This window comes from Panthera onca, chromosome B3 (assembly GCF_046562875.1).
Source record: "Panthera onca isolate mPanOnc1 chromosome B3, mPanOnc1 haplotype 2, whole genome shotgun sequence".
NCBI lineage: Eukaryota > Metazoa > Chordata > Mammalia > Carnivora > Felidae > Panthera > Panthera onca.
The window spans coordinates 11644869-11665461 of NC_138344.1; the positions used below are offsets into that span (position 1 = coordinate 11644869).

General features: G+C 43.8%; 1 pseudogene; it reads left to right on the top strand.

The window, feature by feature from the left end:
- The first annotated feature begins 1344 nt into the window (after positions 1–1344).
- On the top strand, positions 1345–17381 carry LOC132668532 (protoheme IX farnesyltransferase, mitochondrial-like; annotated as a pseudogene).
- The last annotated feature ends 3212 nt before the right edge of the window (positions 17382–20593 follow it).

Below are 20593 nucleotides of genomic sequence, written 5' to 3' on the forward strand. Positions count from 1 at the left end.
TATACATAAAAATGAAGAAAGGTATGGCTTGTGTTTAAAGTTTTATCCGAGCCAGAACAGAAACAGTGTAAGTAAAATATGTCATAAACCCTCATCTTTGCCTGTCTCAGTTCAGCAACTGAAGGTGGGCACAACCTAACAGTGGCAAATGGAACGGCCTTCTTTTTTTTTTTTTTAAGTTTATTTATTTATTTTGAGAGATAGAGAGAGCAAGAGAGGGGCAGAGTGAAAAGGGACACAGAGAATCCCAAGCAGGCTCCACGCTTACAGCACAGAGCCCGATGTGGGGCTCTATCTCACCAACCACGAGATCATGACCTGAGCTGAAATCAAGAGTCAGACGCTTAACCCACTGAGCCACCTAGAACTGCCTTCTCAATGAAAACACAAATGTCATCCAGGGAGATCCCACAATGCCAATGACTGAATCAAAACCTATAGATCTACTGGTCTTTGGGGCAGGTTATGTTGCTAAAACTAAAACTGATATACAGAGGAGAGAGAGGCAACAATTTACACACGATTATTCAGAGGCATTAATCACCGGGTAATGTAGTAAATCTAGCTCCTGCACAAGTTGCAACTTGCTTTTGGCAAGGGGAGGGGAGGGGAGGGGAGGGGAGGGGAGGGGAGGGCAGGAAAGAAAGAAAGAAAGAAAGAAAGAAAGAAAGAAAGAAAGAAAGAAAGAAAGAAAGAAAGACAGACAAACCCAGGAGCCAGCCACATTGGTGTTATAATCCCACCTCGGGTTATCAATGTCACTGAGAGGGCTTTAAAACATCCACTCTTCTCACAGGAGGCCTCAAGCTGAAGAGAGACTTTCAGGACTCAGACATGGGCTTTGTTCTGGAGATCCAGTCTCGGTCTCCACTGACCCACTACACATAGAGCCTACAGAGTTCAAACAAAACAGCAAAGCAAGAGGACCTGGGGGAAGGGAAGGAAGCAGGGGCCTTCCACATTTTTGGTCCAGCTATCTGCTGAAAGATTAATTACCAAAAGCAAATCCCTACAACTTGAAGCAGAGGAAAAATCTCAAAAGGAAAACACAGCACTTCTCCAGTGAGAAGCCAGGCAGGGCCTCATTTTTTTTTTCTTTAAATACATGTCACATTTCCCCAAAATGCATGAGGTGTCATCCCTGCAGTAAAACAAGTCAGGCTTTGAGGTCAGAGAGCTCTGAGTTTCAAGCCTGCCTGTGACTTCAGACAGCTTTAGCAGAAGCTCTGGGCCCCCAGGTCCTCATCTCGACATCAAGACTAAAAATATCTTGCCTCAGTGAATTGAAATAAAGACAGGTGAAGCATCCCCAGGCCAGAGCCTGGCCCAAGCAGGTGTTCAGTAATGGTGGGCACCATCTTGATGATGATGATGATGATGATGAAGACAACGACGATGATGGCAACCCTACCGTTTCACTCCCCCTGGACCACAATCCTTCCACACACAAACCTGCCCCTCTTCTAACTGGCAGTCACATTCACTTAATAACTGTAGCTAACATCCATTGAGCACTTACTATGTGCCAGACGCTGTACAATAAATTATTTCACTTAATTTTCAGGGCACCCAAAGATAGCCGTGGTTAATACCCCACTTTATAGGCAAGGAAACAGGTTCAAAGAGGTTGGGTAACGCATTGGTCAGGGTACGCCAACCACTATCACAAAAAACCCAAAACCTCAGTGACTTAACACACTCCAAGCCTACCTCTTCCCCACATCCCTGCTGGCAGAGGGCATGAAACGAAGGACTCACTGTAGCAGTCATGCAGGGACCCAGGCTCCTTCTGTATTGTGACCCCCCCCCCCCACAATGAATTGCCACTTGATTTCCCTGCATCTAGATAGCAAGTAAGGAGAGAGCAAGGGGCTCTTTATCCCCTTAACCCAGTGTGACACACGGCACTGGGCTAAAGTGTGGCTAAAATGAGCCTCTCAGCCCCAGCTCAATGCAAGAGGCTGGGGCATAGCCTACTGGTGCTCCCAGGAAGACGAAAACAGAAACAGATTCTAGCGAGCACTAGTCTCTATCTCAATGAACTTGCCTAAGATCACACAGCCAGTAAGAATGGAAGTGAACTATGAACCCAGGTTCTCATCTCCTAATCACTGAGCTACATACACTGTCATCTGGGGAACTGTGGAGGTTTTAAAACAGAGCTCCCAAATTCTTTCCCATTCATCAAATCAAGAGGTAGGGTCAATGCCGAATCTGCGTTTGGTTAGTTCTTGACCAACAGAATACAGCAAAAATGACACTGACACTATGACCATGTCCAGGCTCTTAAGACACTGGCACGTTTCTACTTCGTATCTTGGAATCCAGCTGCCCTGTTGTAAGGAAGCCCAAGCTAGTCTATAAGAAGAGATATGTGTATTTGTTCCAGCTAACCCCAGGGAGAGGTCCCATCCATCATCTAGAATCATCATCTAGAATCAGATGTGTGAGTGAAGTCCCTTCCAGATGATTCCAACCAACAGTCAAGTTACTGCCAGCTTTTGAGTCTTCCTAGCTGAAGCCCCAGACATCATGGAGCAGAGACAGTCCGTATGGCCTTGCCCAGTCTGGGAACTCCTGGCCCACAGAATCTGTGAACATAAGAAGATGGCTGATTGATGCCAGTATGTTTCGGGGGTGGTTTGTTATACAGTAGTAGTATCTGGAAGAGGAATTTATTTAAGACCCTATTGGGGTGCCTGGGTGGCTCAGTCAGTTAAGCATCCGACTCTTGACCTCAGCTAGGTCTTGATCTCAGGGTCATGGGTCCAAGCCACACATAAGACCCTATTACTTGGGAGAAAAGCCTCCAGAATCTCTTTATACCACCTTTTTATTTTTATCCTTGTGCTATTTGATCTTTTTTCCCACAATAAAAATTGCTCACAATTAAACTTTGTAACTTCTACAATCGAGACAAAAAATGTTTAATGATGCACCCTCTGCTGATCACTAAGCCCCAATGACCTCTGTGACCTTGTCCCTTGACTTTGCCAGGAAATGAGACTCCTTGGGTACGTGGTAAAGCTGGGTGGCTACGCAGATCCTAGAGGTCCCTGATGCTTGTTCCAAGAAGGAACAAGCCAGTGGCCCCAGTGACCGCCTCTAACTGTCCTCTTCGAAGCACTATGCAGCTTCTTCGAGGATGAGTAGGGACCGGGGTCAGCCCCACCTGCACATATGAAAATAACACTACGGAGGGGGCTGGGATTACGGGTAAAACAGACCCTAAAGATGGTTTGTGAAAACGTTGCCAAAGAGGCCGGGATGCTGCCTGCCTTTGGACAGTGGCTCATGCTGTTTCCCCTACATCGTGTGCCTTTCCTGGGTACAGAAGATTAATTCTGAAAGAAAAAGTTCAGTGCCCAGCAGCCAAGAGAAGAGAGGAGACGGGGACGCCAGGGAGCAGCCAGACTCACGCGCTGCAGTCACATCCCCACACGCTCTCTCCTCACGCCTCCTGACAGGTTGGGTCGGAGGATGTGTCTGGTCTCTAGAAAAAAGGGCAGTGCAGGAATCCCCTCCATGTCTGCATCTTTTCAGGAGCCTCAGTAAGCAGTGGGTGACCTTCCTCACGCCCATGTATGTCACAGAACTGGACAGAAGCCTCAGCCAGCAAGTAAAATGGAAGCCAGAATCAGTGGAATCTCCATTCCTTGAAAAAAACATCTTTGGGTCAGGCCAAAGCAGAAATCTCTGAAATGAGACCTTTTCTGCATCCCAGCCTTTCTTTGCCCAGAAAGCCAAATGTAAGAAAGAACTGCTAGAAACTAGGGCCGGCCTCCAGAACTACAGGCTCAGGAGATGTGGGGAGAGACCAAAGATGAAAAGCAGTGGGGAGAAACGAAGCTGTATCTGGAAGATCTCCCAGGTACTGTGGCTCGACTGCCCAATGCCAAACTCACAGCTCTCAGCCGGACTTGAGCCGGCTCCAGGACCTTTTCACTGTTTCCTACCTACTTTTACCGGAACAGCCCTCGCATTCAGTGCCACCAACTCCATCGATCAGTTTTTTGGAGCGTCAGTGGATTCAAACATGAATACGACAAAAAACAGACCTCTGGTTTGTGGACGGATGAGCCCGTGGCGAGCTGTGCGGTTCCAGAAGTTGCCCTTCTTACCTGAGGGGGTGGACCCACTCACGGAAGTGCTGGGGGTCCTCCACATTTTCCTGTGTACCTGTTGCTGTACCCCATTAAAGAGGATCAGCATTGCCGACACATGGGTCGGGGCCATTGTTGGGGCCACACCACCTGTCGTGGGCTGGCCAGCAGCAACCTGAAGCCTTGACGCTGGAATGTTTCTCCTGGGAGGAATCCTCTACTCCTGCCTGCTTCCCCATTTCAACACACTGAGTTGGGGCCTCTGCACAGATGACTCCCAAGGCTCCCATATGATGTCAGTCACCCACCCAGTCCTGCGAAGGTGCACTGCCCTGTGCCACCGCCTGGCCTTGATCACACTGTCCTCGGCAGCCCCCGTCCTGGATGTCACCACATGGACCTTCCCCATCATCTCCCTGCCTACCCCCAGCCCCCCATCAACCTGTATATTTCCTACCTTGGCTTTTGGTTCTACATGGATGTGGACCAGAAGAGCTCCTTTTTTTTTTTTTTTTAATTTTTTTTTAATGTTTATTTATCTTTGAGAGAGACAGAGACAGAATGTGAGTGGGTTAGGGGCATAGAAAGAGGGAGACACAGAATCCGAGCCAGGCTCCAGGCTCCGAGCTGTCAGCAGAGCCCGACACGGGGCTCGAACTCACGAGCTGTGAGATCATGACCTGAGCCGATGTCGGTCACTCAACTGAGCCACCCAGGTGCCCCCCAGCTGCTGTTCTTTTGCAGCCTCTGGCACCTGCCCCTTGCTCCTGCTGCTCATGCTCACCTGTGAGCAGCCACCAGGTGGGAACTGTGCTAGGGGACAGCCTCAGAGTTGAAATCACATGGGCGTGTGGGAACACAAAAACCAAAAAACATACAGGGAGATGTGCAATTTTTTTTTTTTATCCCTCTGCTGGTAGACAAGAATATTTTGGTAATTCTGGAGCTCTAGAAGAGAGACTGCTGGGTGACTGCAAAATGATTTTGTGCTCAGTGATCACCCGATGATTGTTTTTTATGGTAACGTCTAAAACGCTCCCCAAATAACAGGTTGGCTCAGGTTGATTAGTACAGAATATTTTTCTCCCCAAGGGTTTTTTATATATTTCTTTCCCCAACTCCCCTTCCCCCAAACTGTTTTTCTTCTTCCTTGCATGGATGTACAAGTGCACCTCCTCCTTTATGGTCTCCCTCCCTCTCCCTCTCTCTCTCTCTCTCTCTCTCTCTCTCTTTCACACACACACACACACACACACACACACACACACACACACACACACACTCCCCACCGCCAGCCCGAATGCTCATTGGTGGCCAGACACTCTATCTGTAGGTGTTGTCCTCTGGTCCCCCGAGGGCAGCGGAAATGCATGCTGCGGGGCCCTCCCTGCGAATGAGCCAGGGCCTCCTAACCAGCTTTCTCAGTATATTCTCAACCGCATATTCCCCCAGACAATAAAAGAATACCAAGGATGTGCGGCTGCTTGACATTCGAAGGGAGAATTCCACACAGTTGCCTAGGGGATCTCAGACAGGACTGCCAGCCCCTGGCCGCCCCCCTATTACACATCAGCATTTCAAAAACTCCAAAGAATCAAAAGGATCTCTATGGTTCACTTTAAAATCCTGGAGGTATCTGAAGTGTCTCTTTCTGGAAGGGTGGCGCAAGGCTTCATACCAGCAGTCCATCCGGCTCTGACCCATTACTGTCCCCCTTCGGCCACCGCTGCTGATCAGCGGCCCCTTTGCTGCGTGGCTTCTCAAGACTGAACGAGAAAGGAAGTCAGGGGAGAAAAGGTGAGCTGTAGCTCATCTTCTCATCCCTTCAGTGAAAAAATGCCATTTCTCTCCTGGTATCCTCTCAATTCAGAAATTATTCTCCCTATGTCCAATGGCTTTAAGAGCCAGAAGCTTAGGTTGGATTCCTGGTGGGGATGTGTCAGGTCCCAGGACTTGTGCGAGTTCCCCTGTAGCCACATATGACCTCAGTGACCTCTGGGTCCTTCCATCCACCCTTCACTGTGCCTCTTGTCCACTGTCGAACCCCACTTGCCTGAAGGTCTTGAAGAGTAACAGGATGTCTTAATTGTTCAGTTTCCAGGGACACTGCTGCCCTATAGGAATTCATTTCAGGGTGTTTCAGCAACATTTAAATGGTCACGACGATACACCTGTTCTCAAAATTTTCCAAAGCGATTGCAGACAACATGTGACCTCTGTTTCTAGCTACCTGTAATATAACCTCTCAGCTGCATCCAGGTTCTTTACTGTGGAGAGCATAGCATGGGAATGTCTGCAAAGAACATCTCCAACTTGTTGCAGCCCTCGAATTTGTAAAATGCCTCCATTCTCTTTTCCTGCTTCAATAAACCAGTATGCATGAATGTGTGTGTGTATGTGTATATATCAAAGAAAGCGAAAAGTACAGATGACATTTTACTATGGAAGAAAAATGAAATCGCCAGTATTAGTCATGTCTGACCTACAAAAAATTGGCAATTTCGTATGGTTCGACCTAATAACAGGAGACTTGTTGAGGGCTTACTAAGTGCTGGGGTCTATGACAGACATACATGATCTCATTTAATCCCCCAGACCTCTTAAGAAGGACATTTATATTCCCATTTCACAGAGGAGGAAGCACACTGGAGGGGTTTAAGGTGCACCAGATGAGAACCTGAAGATAGTCAACTGGTCAACAATTCGCAAACATGGAATGACCAAAGAAATCACGGGACCAACACCCTCACCTTACATACAAGATAACCATGGCCTGCACATGGTCTGACTCTCACTGGTGGTGGACATGAAAGTACACAGGGGAAGGATCATCAAGAGTTCTCCAGACCCCTGGACATTCTATGTCTCTCCTGGTCTCATTACACTAAGTCTATGCCCTTTCTCAACTTGACCTCACTTGGTTACATCAAGGAAGAATAGTCATCTCTGCATATCAAAAACTAGAACCTTTCTAAATGCCCACCAAGAGGACACTAGATACCTTCAATATGTTGTATCTTTTAAATGGAATACTATGGAACCCTCAAAAATAATGTCATGGTCATATACTTGGAAACATGAAAAGATGCTCAAGTTATTATCACGGTAAATTTCAAAAGATGCTGTGTACAACACAACATGAACACCTTAGAAAAGAGGCTGGGAAAATATACACCAAAACGTTCGCAGATGATGCTGCTAAGCATTGGGATCATGGTTTTTATTTTCTTCTTTCTAATCTCCTACAGTGAATACATATTTTTTTGAGAGTACTGAGAATAATTCAAAAAGATTTTTCAGAGGAAACAGTAAAAAATTTGGCAAAGGATGCTTTCCCTCTTTCACTTAATGGGCCCCAGAGGCACCCAGTGAAGATCCAAGGATCTCTAAGGATCCCAGGTCCTGTGGATCCTACTCTTACATCTCTTGGACACTCTGATGGAGAAAGCAGTTCCTCCATAATAAAATAGTGTTTCCTGTGATTAGAGAAGGAAAGTTAAACTTTCAAGAAAATGATAGAACTGTAATGCTTTACTAGACAAAAATAGAGACTGCTTTCAAATGCTTGTTATTGGTACCTTCTATACAAAACCCCTTTAAAGTATGCTGACCTATGACCCTTGGGGCCACCTTTTTTTCACCTACTGAATGTCACAAGGTCTCCCCTGCCTCTACTGACCACCAGGTCACTCTTGGAGGGTGATGGGCTATGCCCTTGTACACAGAAAACCTATCATTTTGATGTGCTCAAGAGTCCTACCCCTTCATACTCTCACCCATCCCCTCTTCTAGGCTCTGGCTACTTAGTGTTGAGAACTTGGAAAAGGGATAAAGAACAAGTGTCTCCTTACTTGACTAGATTTGGTCACAGTTCCTATACTGGTTGACATGGCTTCTCTGACCAGCCCTGAGTAGGCTCTCCTGATCTCTGCATGACAAGTTTTCAAATGCTAATTATGACTATCTTATGGAATGATGTGGGAGCTCTTCGTTGGGGGAAGGGGTCCTGCACAGTTCAACAACATGACCCTAACTCTTGCTAACCTCTTCCACACGCCCTCAACTCCCACCCTTGGCTCAGGAATCACCAGAAAGGGTGGAGTGAAAGAAGCCACTCATTACAATCATCTACATAAAACAATAGCCTCCGACACTCCTACTCCAACGGTGCTATATTGTTATCCATTGGTGCAAAGCAAATTATCCCAAAATCTATTAGCTTAAAGCAACAAATATTTATTCTCTCAGTTCCTGTGGCTAAGGAACCTGGGCATGGCTTAACTGTGTTCCTCCAGCTTAGAAACTCTCACAAGGCTGTAATCAAGGTATCAGCCAAGGCTGGGATCTTATCTGAAGACCTGACTGGAGAAGGATCTGCTTTCAAACCCACTGCCTGGCTATTGGCCAGAGGCACCCTCAGTTCCTTGCCATATAGGCTTCTCCACAGAGCAGCTCACAAAATGGTAGCTGGCTTCATCAGTAAGCAAGAAGAGCCAGAGTGAGTGAGTGCAAGCAAAATGGAAGCCACAGTCTCAGAAGTGGCACCTCTTCACTTCTGCCATAATCTATGTATTAGAATCACTAGGTCCAGCCCACACAGACAGGGATTACACAGAGCATGAATACTAAGAAGCAGAGAATCGCTGGAAGCCATCTTGGATGCTGCCTACCACAGGCACATTTTCTTGTCTCTCCAGCTCACTGAAGAACACCATAAGATTTTTCATGAATTTCTCCCCTTTACACTGTTGGGCTGGGAAGATGTTTTAGCCTGTTGGGTGCCCCCAACACCTCTAAAAACTCAGCTTACCCAGTCCCAAGTAGCTTGGAAGTACCCCCAGCATATTCCTGGCCAGTATGACAAGACTGAACAAATCAACACCAATTTCCTGTATGTACCTTCCTGCAGAAGGCCCAGGACACACACAGCCCTCCTCCAAAGGGGGCCCCCGGAAATTACCCATCCTTCTAGTCTGCTCCACTGCGCCATGCCTTCTTTTCCTTGATTTCTCCAAGTCTCTATTTTCCTGTTAAAGTAGGTTCAGACACAGGAAACAAGATCTCAGTGTCACTGGAGGTTATCAAAACTCCACACAGCCAAATGGAGAAGCAACCAAGAACCCCAATTCTGAACTATGAGAATTGGGCTAGAGTCCCAGAAACCAGGAGGACCAGCAGAGCCTTAGGAGAAAACTACCAAAGATACCTGAATCCTTAGCTGGGAAGGTTGGAAAAGGCTTGATCCCCTAAGTCCCATCTCCGCTTCCCTTCCAAAGGGACTTCAGGCCCCTTCCAATGCCCAAGAAAATCCACTTCCCATCCCCATATGCTTTGACTCCCACCCAGAAAACAAAAAGAAACAGCATAAATTTTGTTTCAGTGGATTAAGGAGGACATTTCACCACAAGCCACAGCATAGAAACATCAGAATTGCTTTCAGGAGGCCTCCACCAGGGCCTCCCTGCAAAAAGATCAAAGACACCTTGATTATCAGTGATAATCAAGTTTGCTTATTTAAGTAGGCTCCCTGCTAAGCATGGAGCCCAATGTGGGGCCCGAACTCACAACCCCAAAGACCTGGGCTGAGATCAACAATCAGATGCTTAACCAACTGAGCCAACCAGGCACCCCTCTGTTGTGTATTTTTTTTAATTAAAATATATAGATGTTAAAAAATATAGATAGATAGATAGATAGATAGATAGATGTTAAATTGCACCATACGTTAAATAGTTATTTGGGGCTAGCTCAAGCATTTATGTTTTATATGAGGAAATATAGCCCAAATTCCAATATCTAATGACATAAGTGAACATGTGCACTACAATCACTTCTTAGGTTTCATATGCTTACACTCTAGAGCTATGGTTTTTAAATTTTTATTTTTGAAGCACAAAAACAACTGTTTTGTCAAGTAAGAGCAGAGCAGTGGCCCCAAGTGATACTTGTGCATCTGAAAGGAATGAGGCCAGAGTCCAGCCTGTACAGCCTCCTCCTCCCTCCCTTCAGATTTCTTGGGATCCTCTGGAGACCCTAGGACTCCATGGGACACAAAGTCATGTTCAATATTAATCTGCGTTTTCAAGATCCAACACTAGAGGGCAAAATGCTGAGCCTAAGCTCTAGATTCATTATTCTATGTGCGTGCAGGATGATAAAGATTCCTATTGGGGGCGCCTGGGTGGCGCAGTCGGTTAAGCGTCCGACTTCAGCCAGGTCACGATCTCGCGGTCCGTGAGTTCGAGCCCCGCGTCCGGCTCTGGGCTGATGGCTCGGAGCCTGGAGCCTGTTTCCGATTCTGTGTCTCCCTCTCTCTCTGCCCCTCCCCGGTTCATGCTCTGTCTCTCTCTGTCCCAAAAATAAATAAAAAAAAAGTTGAAAAAAAAAAAATTAAAAAAAAAAAAAAAAAAGATTCCTATTGCAAACCACACTTTTAAAGAATCCATTTTCAGATCACAAAGTTTAACTCTTTGGAAACACAGGTCTCTGATAAAGCTAAGGTTGTTGTAGAGCACCCTGGAAAATTAAACAACTAAGCGACGCCATAATTCAGTGAGATCAGATTTCTGCAAACCTCAAACCAGAAAACAGCTTAAAAATATTAGATAAGAAGGCAACGCATTTGGGCCCTGATGAGGAGGGAGGAGCATAAATAAGCTTCGGAAATAATAAAAAAACATAATAAAATAATTATATTACATCTTTAAACATGATGAAACAATCTCATTAAGCCTAAATTCATTTAAAGGTCAATGATGCATAATTTATGTAGGCTCATAAAATGTATTATATAAATGACAATTAAACCAACATCCCCTTCTTTTTCTTATCTCTATCCTATTAACTCTATAAACACAAGAACTCTGGTATATTTTATGCAGTGGTAACAAATTTAAAGGATACTGTGTTTTCTTGAGGTTATTTCTAAAACTCCACAGACACCTAATCCAGTGACATTTTATCAAACACCACAGTGTTGTATCCCAGAAGATGAGCACTGCAAGGGAGAGCTATGTGGGAAAGATTCTACGCAGGAGTGAAGATAAATGGGCCCAAGATAAAATATGTCAGCTTCATAATATGGCTGGGAACTGCCTCGGACATACATTTTTTGGTATTAAGGAACTGGCTCAGTATGAGTCTCTATAGAGTAAGAGACTCTGATTCATTCAGGGTTTATCCATTCTGGGATCTGAGACTATACAAGGGAACAAAACAAACAAAAATCCCTGCTTTCACTGAACTTACATCCTTGTAAGGAGAAGCTGTCAGTGAACAAGGTGGTTGTGAACCTTATGGAGACAAAGTAAACCAGGAAAGCTAGAAAGAGGCTATAAGAGTAGGTAGGGATGTAGGAATTTATCATTTTCAACAGGGTGGGAGCTGCCAATTCCAGGAAAAGAGAATAGAAAGGGGAAAGGCCCTGAGACAAGAGCAAGGAGTAAGAAGAAAGTAATTTGGGCAAGGGGGCGCCTGGGTGGCTCAGGAGGTTAAGCGTCTGACTTCAGCTCAGGTCATGATCTCATGATTCATGACTTCAAGCCCGGCATCGGGCTCACTGCTGTCAGCGCAGAGCCCCCTTCAGATCTTTTCTGTCCCCTTCTCTCTCTCTGCCCCTCTTCCGCTCACGCTCTGTCTCTCTCTCTCAAAAATAAATAAACATTAAAAAAATTTTTTTAAAGAAAAGAAAGTAATTTGGACAAGAACAGAGTGCTTAAAATGGAAAATAATCAGACAGCAAGGCAGACAGAAAAGACAGAGTGAGGGGTGGGGGGTACACTGGAGGAAAACGCTGCTGATTGCCAGGATTTGGGCTTTCATTCTGAGGCACCTGCCAGTGGTGCCTCAGGTCTGAGATGGACCTGCCAGTGGTGGCTTGTAAGGAAAAGAAAGCATCATCAGACTCAACGTTCTGATAGGATTACTGTGGCTGCTGAGGTGAGAAGAGACTGTACAGAGCAAGGGTACATGAGGCATACCACAAAAATACAGGCAAGAAATAATAATGGCCTGGTTATAGCAGAATAACTTGTATCAGAGTATTCCTCCTGACGATCACGATTGCCAATTCTGGAGCTTTACAAAAAAAAGCTGTTTGAAGACCCTGCAGAGCGACCCAAAGCAGACAGAAACAGAAGAGGATTTGATACGTGAAAAATAGGAATATGGCAGATAGAGCTGGGCAGAGTCTGGAATCATATTGGTGTGTGGAGCCAGAAAAAAGAATTCGAGCATGCCAGAGGAGCATTGGCAGAATTCCACAAAACAGAGGAAGCCACAGAGGAAGTAAGCTCAAAATGTGCACCGAGAATTCCCGTGTGTCATTGGCTGACCCCCATGGTCCACATCTGCAGGGCAAGACTACAGAAAGCCCAAGGGGAAAAGAGCTGGAAAGACTAGAGCTGAAGTGAGATTTGAGCACCTGCCCACCACAGGGAAGACGGAGGGAGGAGATCAAATCCTTCCAAGTTAAAGGGGCTTTCCATTACAGCCTTTCCGTTACAACTCCATGAAAGCTACACTTAGGAGTAAAGACCTCCCCAGGGCTAATGTACTCACCTCCGAAGTAACAGTAAAACCAAAATAGATCTGCCTTAGCAATGATTCAGGTGATATAAAGTAATTTAACTACATTCTAGAACAAAACTCTGTATTCTCCGAAGACAGAAAACAGATTTGAGATCCTTTTAAAACCCATCTCCTACAATGTCCAGTATATAATTTAAAAAGTTACTAGATATGAAAAAAACAAAGGAAAAGGAGACCCATAGGAGAAAAAAAGATGACTCAGAAGTTGGAATCAGCAGACAAGAACTTCAAAATCTCTATTTTAAGTATGTTCAGAGACTTAAAGGCAACACAGTCATAATGAATAAATGGATTAAAATAAAATTTTTAAAAATACAAAAAAATGACCAAAAAGAAAATTCTAGAACTGAAAAATACAATATCTGAAATTAAAAAGACCAAAACAAAAACCATAGTCTAGAGTGGAATAACAGAAGGAATAATCAGTGACCTTGAGGACAGGTCATTAGAAACCATACCAACTGAAGTTTGACCATGTTCACCAAGTACCTGGACTAATCAATTATAGGAGGTCTGCACAGAATCAGTCAAGAATTTAGTCAACATTATTACCAGCACTAGGCCTGAAAAAGCAAGAAGGTAAAGTATCAGAAATGAGTGAGACAGTTGTAAAAAAAAAAAAAAAAAGGCCTGATTTTACCTCCTCCAGCTCCTAATCTTGTAGTGACTCCCATTGGCCCAATCAGTCAGAAGCTACCGGGCATCAGAGCTAATTGGCTCAATCTGTAAGAATCCCACAGCCCACAGCAGGGTGGAGATTATGAAGAATGGAGGGACAAAAAGGGAGTATCTAGATCACACCCCTAAATATATCCTAGGAAGTGATTAAAAAGACAAAAACAAGCAAAAAGCCCCATCTTAAAACCTAGGTCATTTACAAATTAATAAAATCCATACTGGCCCAAAGTTCTTGCAGCACCAAGTTCTAAAAGATAATGAAGTGGGGCACCTGGGTGGCTCAGTGGGTTGAGCGTCCGACTTCAGCTCTGGTCATGATCTTGCAATTCATGGGTTCAAGCCCCACGTCGGGTTCTGTGCTAACCGCTCAGAGCCTGGAGCCTGCTGCAGATTCTATCTCTGTGTCTCTCTGACCCTCCCCACTTGCACTCTCTCTCTCTCTCAAAAATATAGAAACATTAATAAAATAAATAAATAAAAATAAAAGATAATAAAGTAATAGCTATTAAATTTTGAGAACTGTTGTAATCACATATTTTAAAATCTAGTCAACATGTTTTTCATGTGCAAAACTTACATAAAATTATTCTCAGATGTCCAAAGATTAGAAAACATCCTGCACATTACTTTTAGAAACAATTATTTGAAGACATACTAAGACCAACTGAAAGAAAAGTCAAAATTAAGAACTCAAAAACAGGGAATTTGTAGTAAAAGATTTGTGTAATTCTTCAATTTGGGCAAGGGGGGGCATGCAAATTAGAGTGATATATTCTTTTTTTCTTTTTCATTTGCAATTGGCAAGCACTAGGACGAATTATAGTATGCATTCCACTAACAGTCCATTCCTAGCATGAGAGGACAGAATGGGAGGCTCAGAATCCCCACGGAGACAGACAATTAAAGGAATTGTCCTAGTTATTTAGGTACTGGCCTAAAAGATCTTTCCTTCCGCCACTGGGCACCAAACTCACTGGTCCCATTAGATCATGTCCTATCTGATAGTATGAGCAGCTTAGAGTAAGGTGTGGCCCTACTCAACTGGTCCCATTCTGTATCTGCACCTTCCCCAGGGCTATGTTCTTCACCCTGCAACACGCACAAAATACCCCAGGTTTGATTAACTTAAAACAATAACTGTGCTGTCCTGACCCAATACTTTCTAACAACGGCTAGATTTTTTACGGGATTGGGACACTGTGCAAAGAACCACTGAATCATCGCCACAAAAACCTCGTAGTAATAGAGAATCATACGATGGCCAACTTCATCGTAAAATGACTTAAGAAATTACTTTCTTATTGAATGGCGAAGAAAAATTTCTGATGTAATATATGCCAAACAATCAACAGTGACTACCTCTAGGGGTAGGATTATGACAAATTTGTACCTTCCACATTACCAACTGGAGTTCTATCATTTTTCTAAGTTTTTACAACTATCATGTCATATACTTTAATTAGAAAAGCCTTTAAAATAAATAATTTTAAAATAAAATGCAATACAGGGGATACAGGAGCTACTTAATAATGCCACATGGAAGCAAACGAACAAATCTAAAATATGGGATATTTTCTAGGACAATTGACCTAGTTTTTGCAACATGACAACTGGAGGAAAGGGGTGCAGGTTAGTCAATATTTTAAAAGAATTAAGGGACAACAAGCAAATATTATGTATTGACCGTGTTTCTTTCCTGACTTAAACAATTCCTCTAAAATATGAGAATTTTTAGATAATCAGGAAAACTTTATTGTGAACTGGATGATACCAAATTTCTTCATGTATGATTATGTACTATGGCTATATAAATAAGGCCCATATTATTAGAGATGCATACTAAAGTAAGTGAGTGCAAAATGGTATGATTACTGGAATTTGCTTTAAAAGAAAAAAGAGGGGCACCTGGATGGCTCAGTCATTTAAGCACCCAACTCTCTCCGTTTCAGCTCAGGTCATGATCTCATGGTTTCGTGAGTTCGAGCTCCACATTGGGTTCTGTGCTGACAGTGCAGAGCCTGCTTGGGATTCTCTCCCTCTCTGCCCCTCTGCCGCTCACACCGTCTCTGTCTCTCTCAAAAATAAACACACTTAAAAAATTTTGTTAAGAAAAAAGAGGGGATGGCTCAACTGGAAGAGCATGAGACCCTTGATCTCGGGGTCGTGAGTTCAAGCCCCATGTTGGGTGCAGAGATTACTAAAAAAATAAACTTTAAGAAAAATAGTTTTGAGAAAAAAGAAATAGATGTTTATGTGGGAAAATGTGATGAGGTTCATTGAATTATTCTCCTTATCTTTGTATATGTTTGTACATTTTCATAGTTTAAAATGTGAGATAAAATTGAAAACACTATTTTTAAGGGACTTAATCACAAGTATTTGTAGCTGCTGAGGAGCAATTATCCACCGGTGGTAGAAATTATCCGTCATCAAGCGTCACTGTTTACAGGCGTACCCCAGAGATTCTGCAGGTTCGGTTCCAGACCACTACAGTAAAACAATACTGCAACAAAGCAAGTCAAATGAATTTCTTTGTTGCCCAGTGCATAGAACAGCTGTTTATACCACAGTCTATCCGGTGCGCAATACCATTATTTTTTTTAACATACATACCTTAATTTTTTTTAATATTTATTTATTTATTTATTGGGAGAGCACAAGCAGGGGAGAGGCAGTGAGAGGGGGACAGAGGATCTGAAGTGGGCTCAGTGCTGACAGGCTGACAGCAGGAGCCCGATGCAGGGGCTCTAACTCACGAACTGCGAGATCATGACCTGAGCCAAAGTCAGACGCTCAACCAACTGAGCCACCTAGGTACGTATATACCTTAATTTAAAAATACTTTATTGGGACGCCTGGGTGGCTCAGTCGGTTAAGTGTCTGACTCTTGATTTCGGCACAGGTCATGATCTCAGGGTCTTGAGATGTAGCCCCAGGTCAGGCTCTGCACTAACAGTGCGGAGCCTGCTTGGGATTCTCTGTCTCCTTCTCTCTCTGTCACCCCTCCCCCCGACTCACACACTCTCTCTCTCCCTCTCTCACTCAAAAATAAATAAATAAACATTTTTCTAAAACTAATAAAACTTGAAAGTCTAAATTACTCCTTGATCCACGGGCTGTAGAAAGGATGCTGTGTTAGCAAACATGAAACACTAATCTCATTGTACATCTGTGTCAGAGCTCTTGGGTGACCAAGTGCATTGTCAATGAACAGTACGATTTTGAAAGGAATCTTTGTTTCTGAGCAGTAGGTCTCAACAATGGGCTTACAATATTTAGGAAACCAAGTTGTGAACAGATGTGCTGTCATCCAGACTTTGTTCCATTGATAGAGCACAGACAGAGTAGGTTTTTTTTTAATATAATTTATTGTCAAGTTGGCTAACATTCAGCATATACAGTGTGCTCTTGGTTTTGGGGGTAGATTTCCATGGCTCATCACTTACATACAACACCCAGTGCTCATCCCAACAAGTGCCCTCCTCAATACCCATCACCCATTTTTCCCTCTTCCCCACCACCCTCTTCAACCCTCAGTTTGTTCTCTGTATTTAAGAGTCTCTTATGGTTTGCCTCCCTCCCTCTGTAACTATTTTTCCCCCTCCCTTCCCCCATGGTCCTCTGGTAAGTTTTTCAAGTTCCACACATGAGTGAAAACACATGGTATATGTCTTTCTCCAGGCAGAGTAGAGTTAGCACAATTCTCAAGGACCCTAGGATTTTCAGGATGGTAAGTGAGCACTGGCTTCAACTTGAAGTCAGCAGCTGCATTAGCCCCTAACAAGAGTGTCAGCCTGTCCTTCGATGCCTTGAAGCCAGGCACTGACTTCTCCTCTCCAGCTATGAAAGTCCTGGATGGCATCTTCTTTTGATATAAGGCTGTTTCAACCACACTGAAAATCTGTCATCCGGGGAGCCACCTTCATTAAGGATCGCAGCCAGATCTCCCGGAGAACTTGCTGCAGCTTCTACGTCAGCCCTTGCCGCTTCACCTTGCACTTGGATGTGTAGGGCTGGCTTCCTTCCTTAAATCTCCTGAACCAACCTCGGCTAGCTTCCCACTTGTCTTTGCAGCTTCTTCGCCTCTCTCAGCCTTCACAGAATTGAAGAGATCCTTGCTCTGGACTAAGCTTAGGCTTAAGGAATGTTACGGCTGGTTTGATCTTCTATCCAGACCAGTAAAACTTCCTCCATATCTGCAATAAGCCTGTTTCACTTTCTTACCATTCATGTGTTCACCAGAGTAGCGCTTTTCATTTCCTTCAAGAACTTTTTCTTTGCATCACAGCTTGGCTAACTGTTTGGGGCAAGAGGCCTAGCTTTTGGCTTATCTCAGCTTTTGACAAGCCTTCCTCACTAAGCTCAATCATTTCTAGCTTTTGACTTAAAGTGAGAGAAGTCCTCAGTGTCCTTTCACTTGGACACTTACAGGCCATCGTAGGGTTGTTAATTGGCCTTCTTTCAATATTGTCAATATTGCTGTATCTCAGGGAATAACAAGGAGGCCCAGAGAGAGAGAGAGGAGGCAAGGGAACTGCTTGGCAGAGTAGTCAGAACACACGCAATATTTACCGATTAAGTTTGCCGTTCTAAATGGGCGAAGTTCATGGCACCCTGAATGCCTGTATTGTCTTTCAGCTAAGACCTTATCACCCCATGTTAACTTTGTTTAAAAATAAGTACATGGGGGCACCTGGGTGGCTCAGTCAGATAAGCATCTGACTCTTAATTTTGGCTCAGGTCACGATCTTGCGGTTCACAAGTTCAACCAACTGCACTGACAGTGCAGAGTCTGCTTGGGATTCTATCTCCTGTCTCCCTTTCCCTCTGCCCCTCCCCTGCTTGCTCTCTCTCTCTCTCTCTCTCTCAAAAATAAATAAACATTAAATAAAAATAAAAATAAGTGCAATCAATATGTTTTCATCGTGTACAAACTGCAAAAAATAGTCTAAGGATATAAATATTAATAATAATAATAATAATAATAGTTAACATTTATTGCATGCTTACGTGCTAGGCAGCACACAGCATTTTGTAAGAATTAGTTCATTTAATCTTCAAAACAGCCTCCTGAGAAAGATGTCAGGATAAGTTCAGTGGGAACCAGATGGGAGTTCTGAGCAACGTACTCAGACCTATGAATCTGAAGTCTTAGCTGCTTCAGTGTAATGCAGTGTTCAGCCCTGCACAGTCTGCCTTGAGAATATTATAGATATCTGTCCCTCATCATCTATTAAAGAAAGCCATGCAATGAAAAAGTCTTGAAAGGGTTTTCACTTTGTCATTAAATGGTATCTAGATTCCTTACAACTGAATAGTTGATCTTTGCTACAAGACATAAAACATGAACCCAAGTACCAAGACGTCCAGACAAACCCAGCTCCAATGTGTCACAAGATACCCAGGGTGCACAGCAAAGGGAGCTCAATGAAGAAGCATATGTGTTTGCATCAAGTGGCTGTCTTTGGCCTCAATTTGGCAATTACACAAGGTCATCCCAGCTCCACATCTTCTAATTAAATCTGTTGACCCTCATTAAGATTGCACTGCAGTTCAATATCTTCCCCCTGCCCAGTCCCACACGTTAATTCCAAGAGCACTCACCATAAACTTTTTTAAGTATACTGTTGTCTGAGAGTCTGCTTCTTGGGGACCTGCCCTGAGACAGTGACCACCAGCCAGAGCATGCCCTGGTTTTTCCTAAGTATCTCTCAAGATCCTAAAAGGTCATAATGACCAAAAGAGGGCTCACGGCCCTCAAATGTTGTGAACAATTATCTTCATTCAACACGAGGATACAGTTAACATCATATTTAATAATGAAAACTAAGTGGGACACCTGGGTGGCTCAGGCGGTTGGGCTTCAGACTCTTCATTTCAGCTTGGGTCATGATCTCGTGGTTCATGGGTTCAAGCCCCGGGTTGGGCTTTGCACTGACGGCAAGGAACCTGCTTGGTTTTCTCTCTCCCTCTCTCTCTGCCCCTTCCCAGTTTGAGCACATGTGTGCTCTCGCTCTCTCTCAAAGTAAATAAACTTAAAACAAATTTTTTTAATAGTGAAAATTAAGTGCCTTCTCCCTAAGATCAGAACCAAAACAAGAATGTTTGCTCTTACCACAGCTATTCAACATCGTGCTGGGGTTGATGGCCAATGCAAGGCAAGAAAGGGAAATAAAAGAGCATGCAGATTGGAAAGGAAGAAATAAAAGTATTCGTTGCCCAAATTGGTGCAGCTTTGGCCACTGGGAAATCTTTCAGTTGGTTCCTTTGACATGCCTCCATCATTGTTGGCTTTTTTTTATTGTTTTATTTTAGAGAGAGAGAGTGTGAGTGAGGGAGAGGGCCTGAGGAAGGGGGAAAGAGAGAGAGAGAGAGAGAGAGAGAGAATGAATCTCAAGCAGGCTCCACACTAAGTGCATAAGTGCAGAGTCCGACTCAGGGCTTGGTCCCATGACCCTGGGATCACAACCTGAGCTGAAATGAGGTGTGGACGCTCAACCAACTGAGCCACCCAGGCTCTCTGTGTTCTGTTTTGTTTTGTTTGCATTTTTTTTTTTTTTTTTGAAGCACTTCTTACTTTCAGGCACTGCAAGATGCTCATCTTGTGTATTTCTTTCCCCTGTCGTAGAATCAACCTTGTTCCTTTTTTTGGAGGATGGTGTTAGAAACCAAGATCTGGTACAAAGTGAATGTAAGGGAAGGGAAGCAAAAATAATATAAAAACAGGGAGGGGGACAAAACATAAGAGACTCTTAAATACAGAGAACAAACTGAGGGTTGCTGTAGGGCTTGTGGGTGGGGGGATGGGCTAAATGGGGAAGGGGCATTAAGGAGGACACTTGTTGGGATGAGCACTGGGTGTTATACATAGGGAACGAATCACTGGAATCTACTCCTGAAATCATTATTGCACTACACACTAACTAACTTGGGATGTAAATTAAAAAATTAAAAAGAGAAAGAAAAAGAAAAGGAAAAAAGAAAAAATACTAGATTAGAAAAGAAAAAAAGAAAAGTTGGTAGAAGACGAAGCATGACGAAATGTAAGTGGATGTAGATGATAAGCATGTGAGGTTCGTGAAAACATTCTCAAGTTTTGCGAATATTAGAAAATGTCATAATGTGAAGTTTAAAAATTGGGTGGAAGGATCGCAGCAAACATTTTTTGTAAGGAGAGTGCTTGCCTTCCAAGCACAGTGATCACAGAGAGCCCATTATAAACT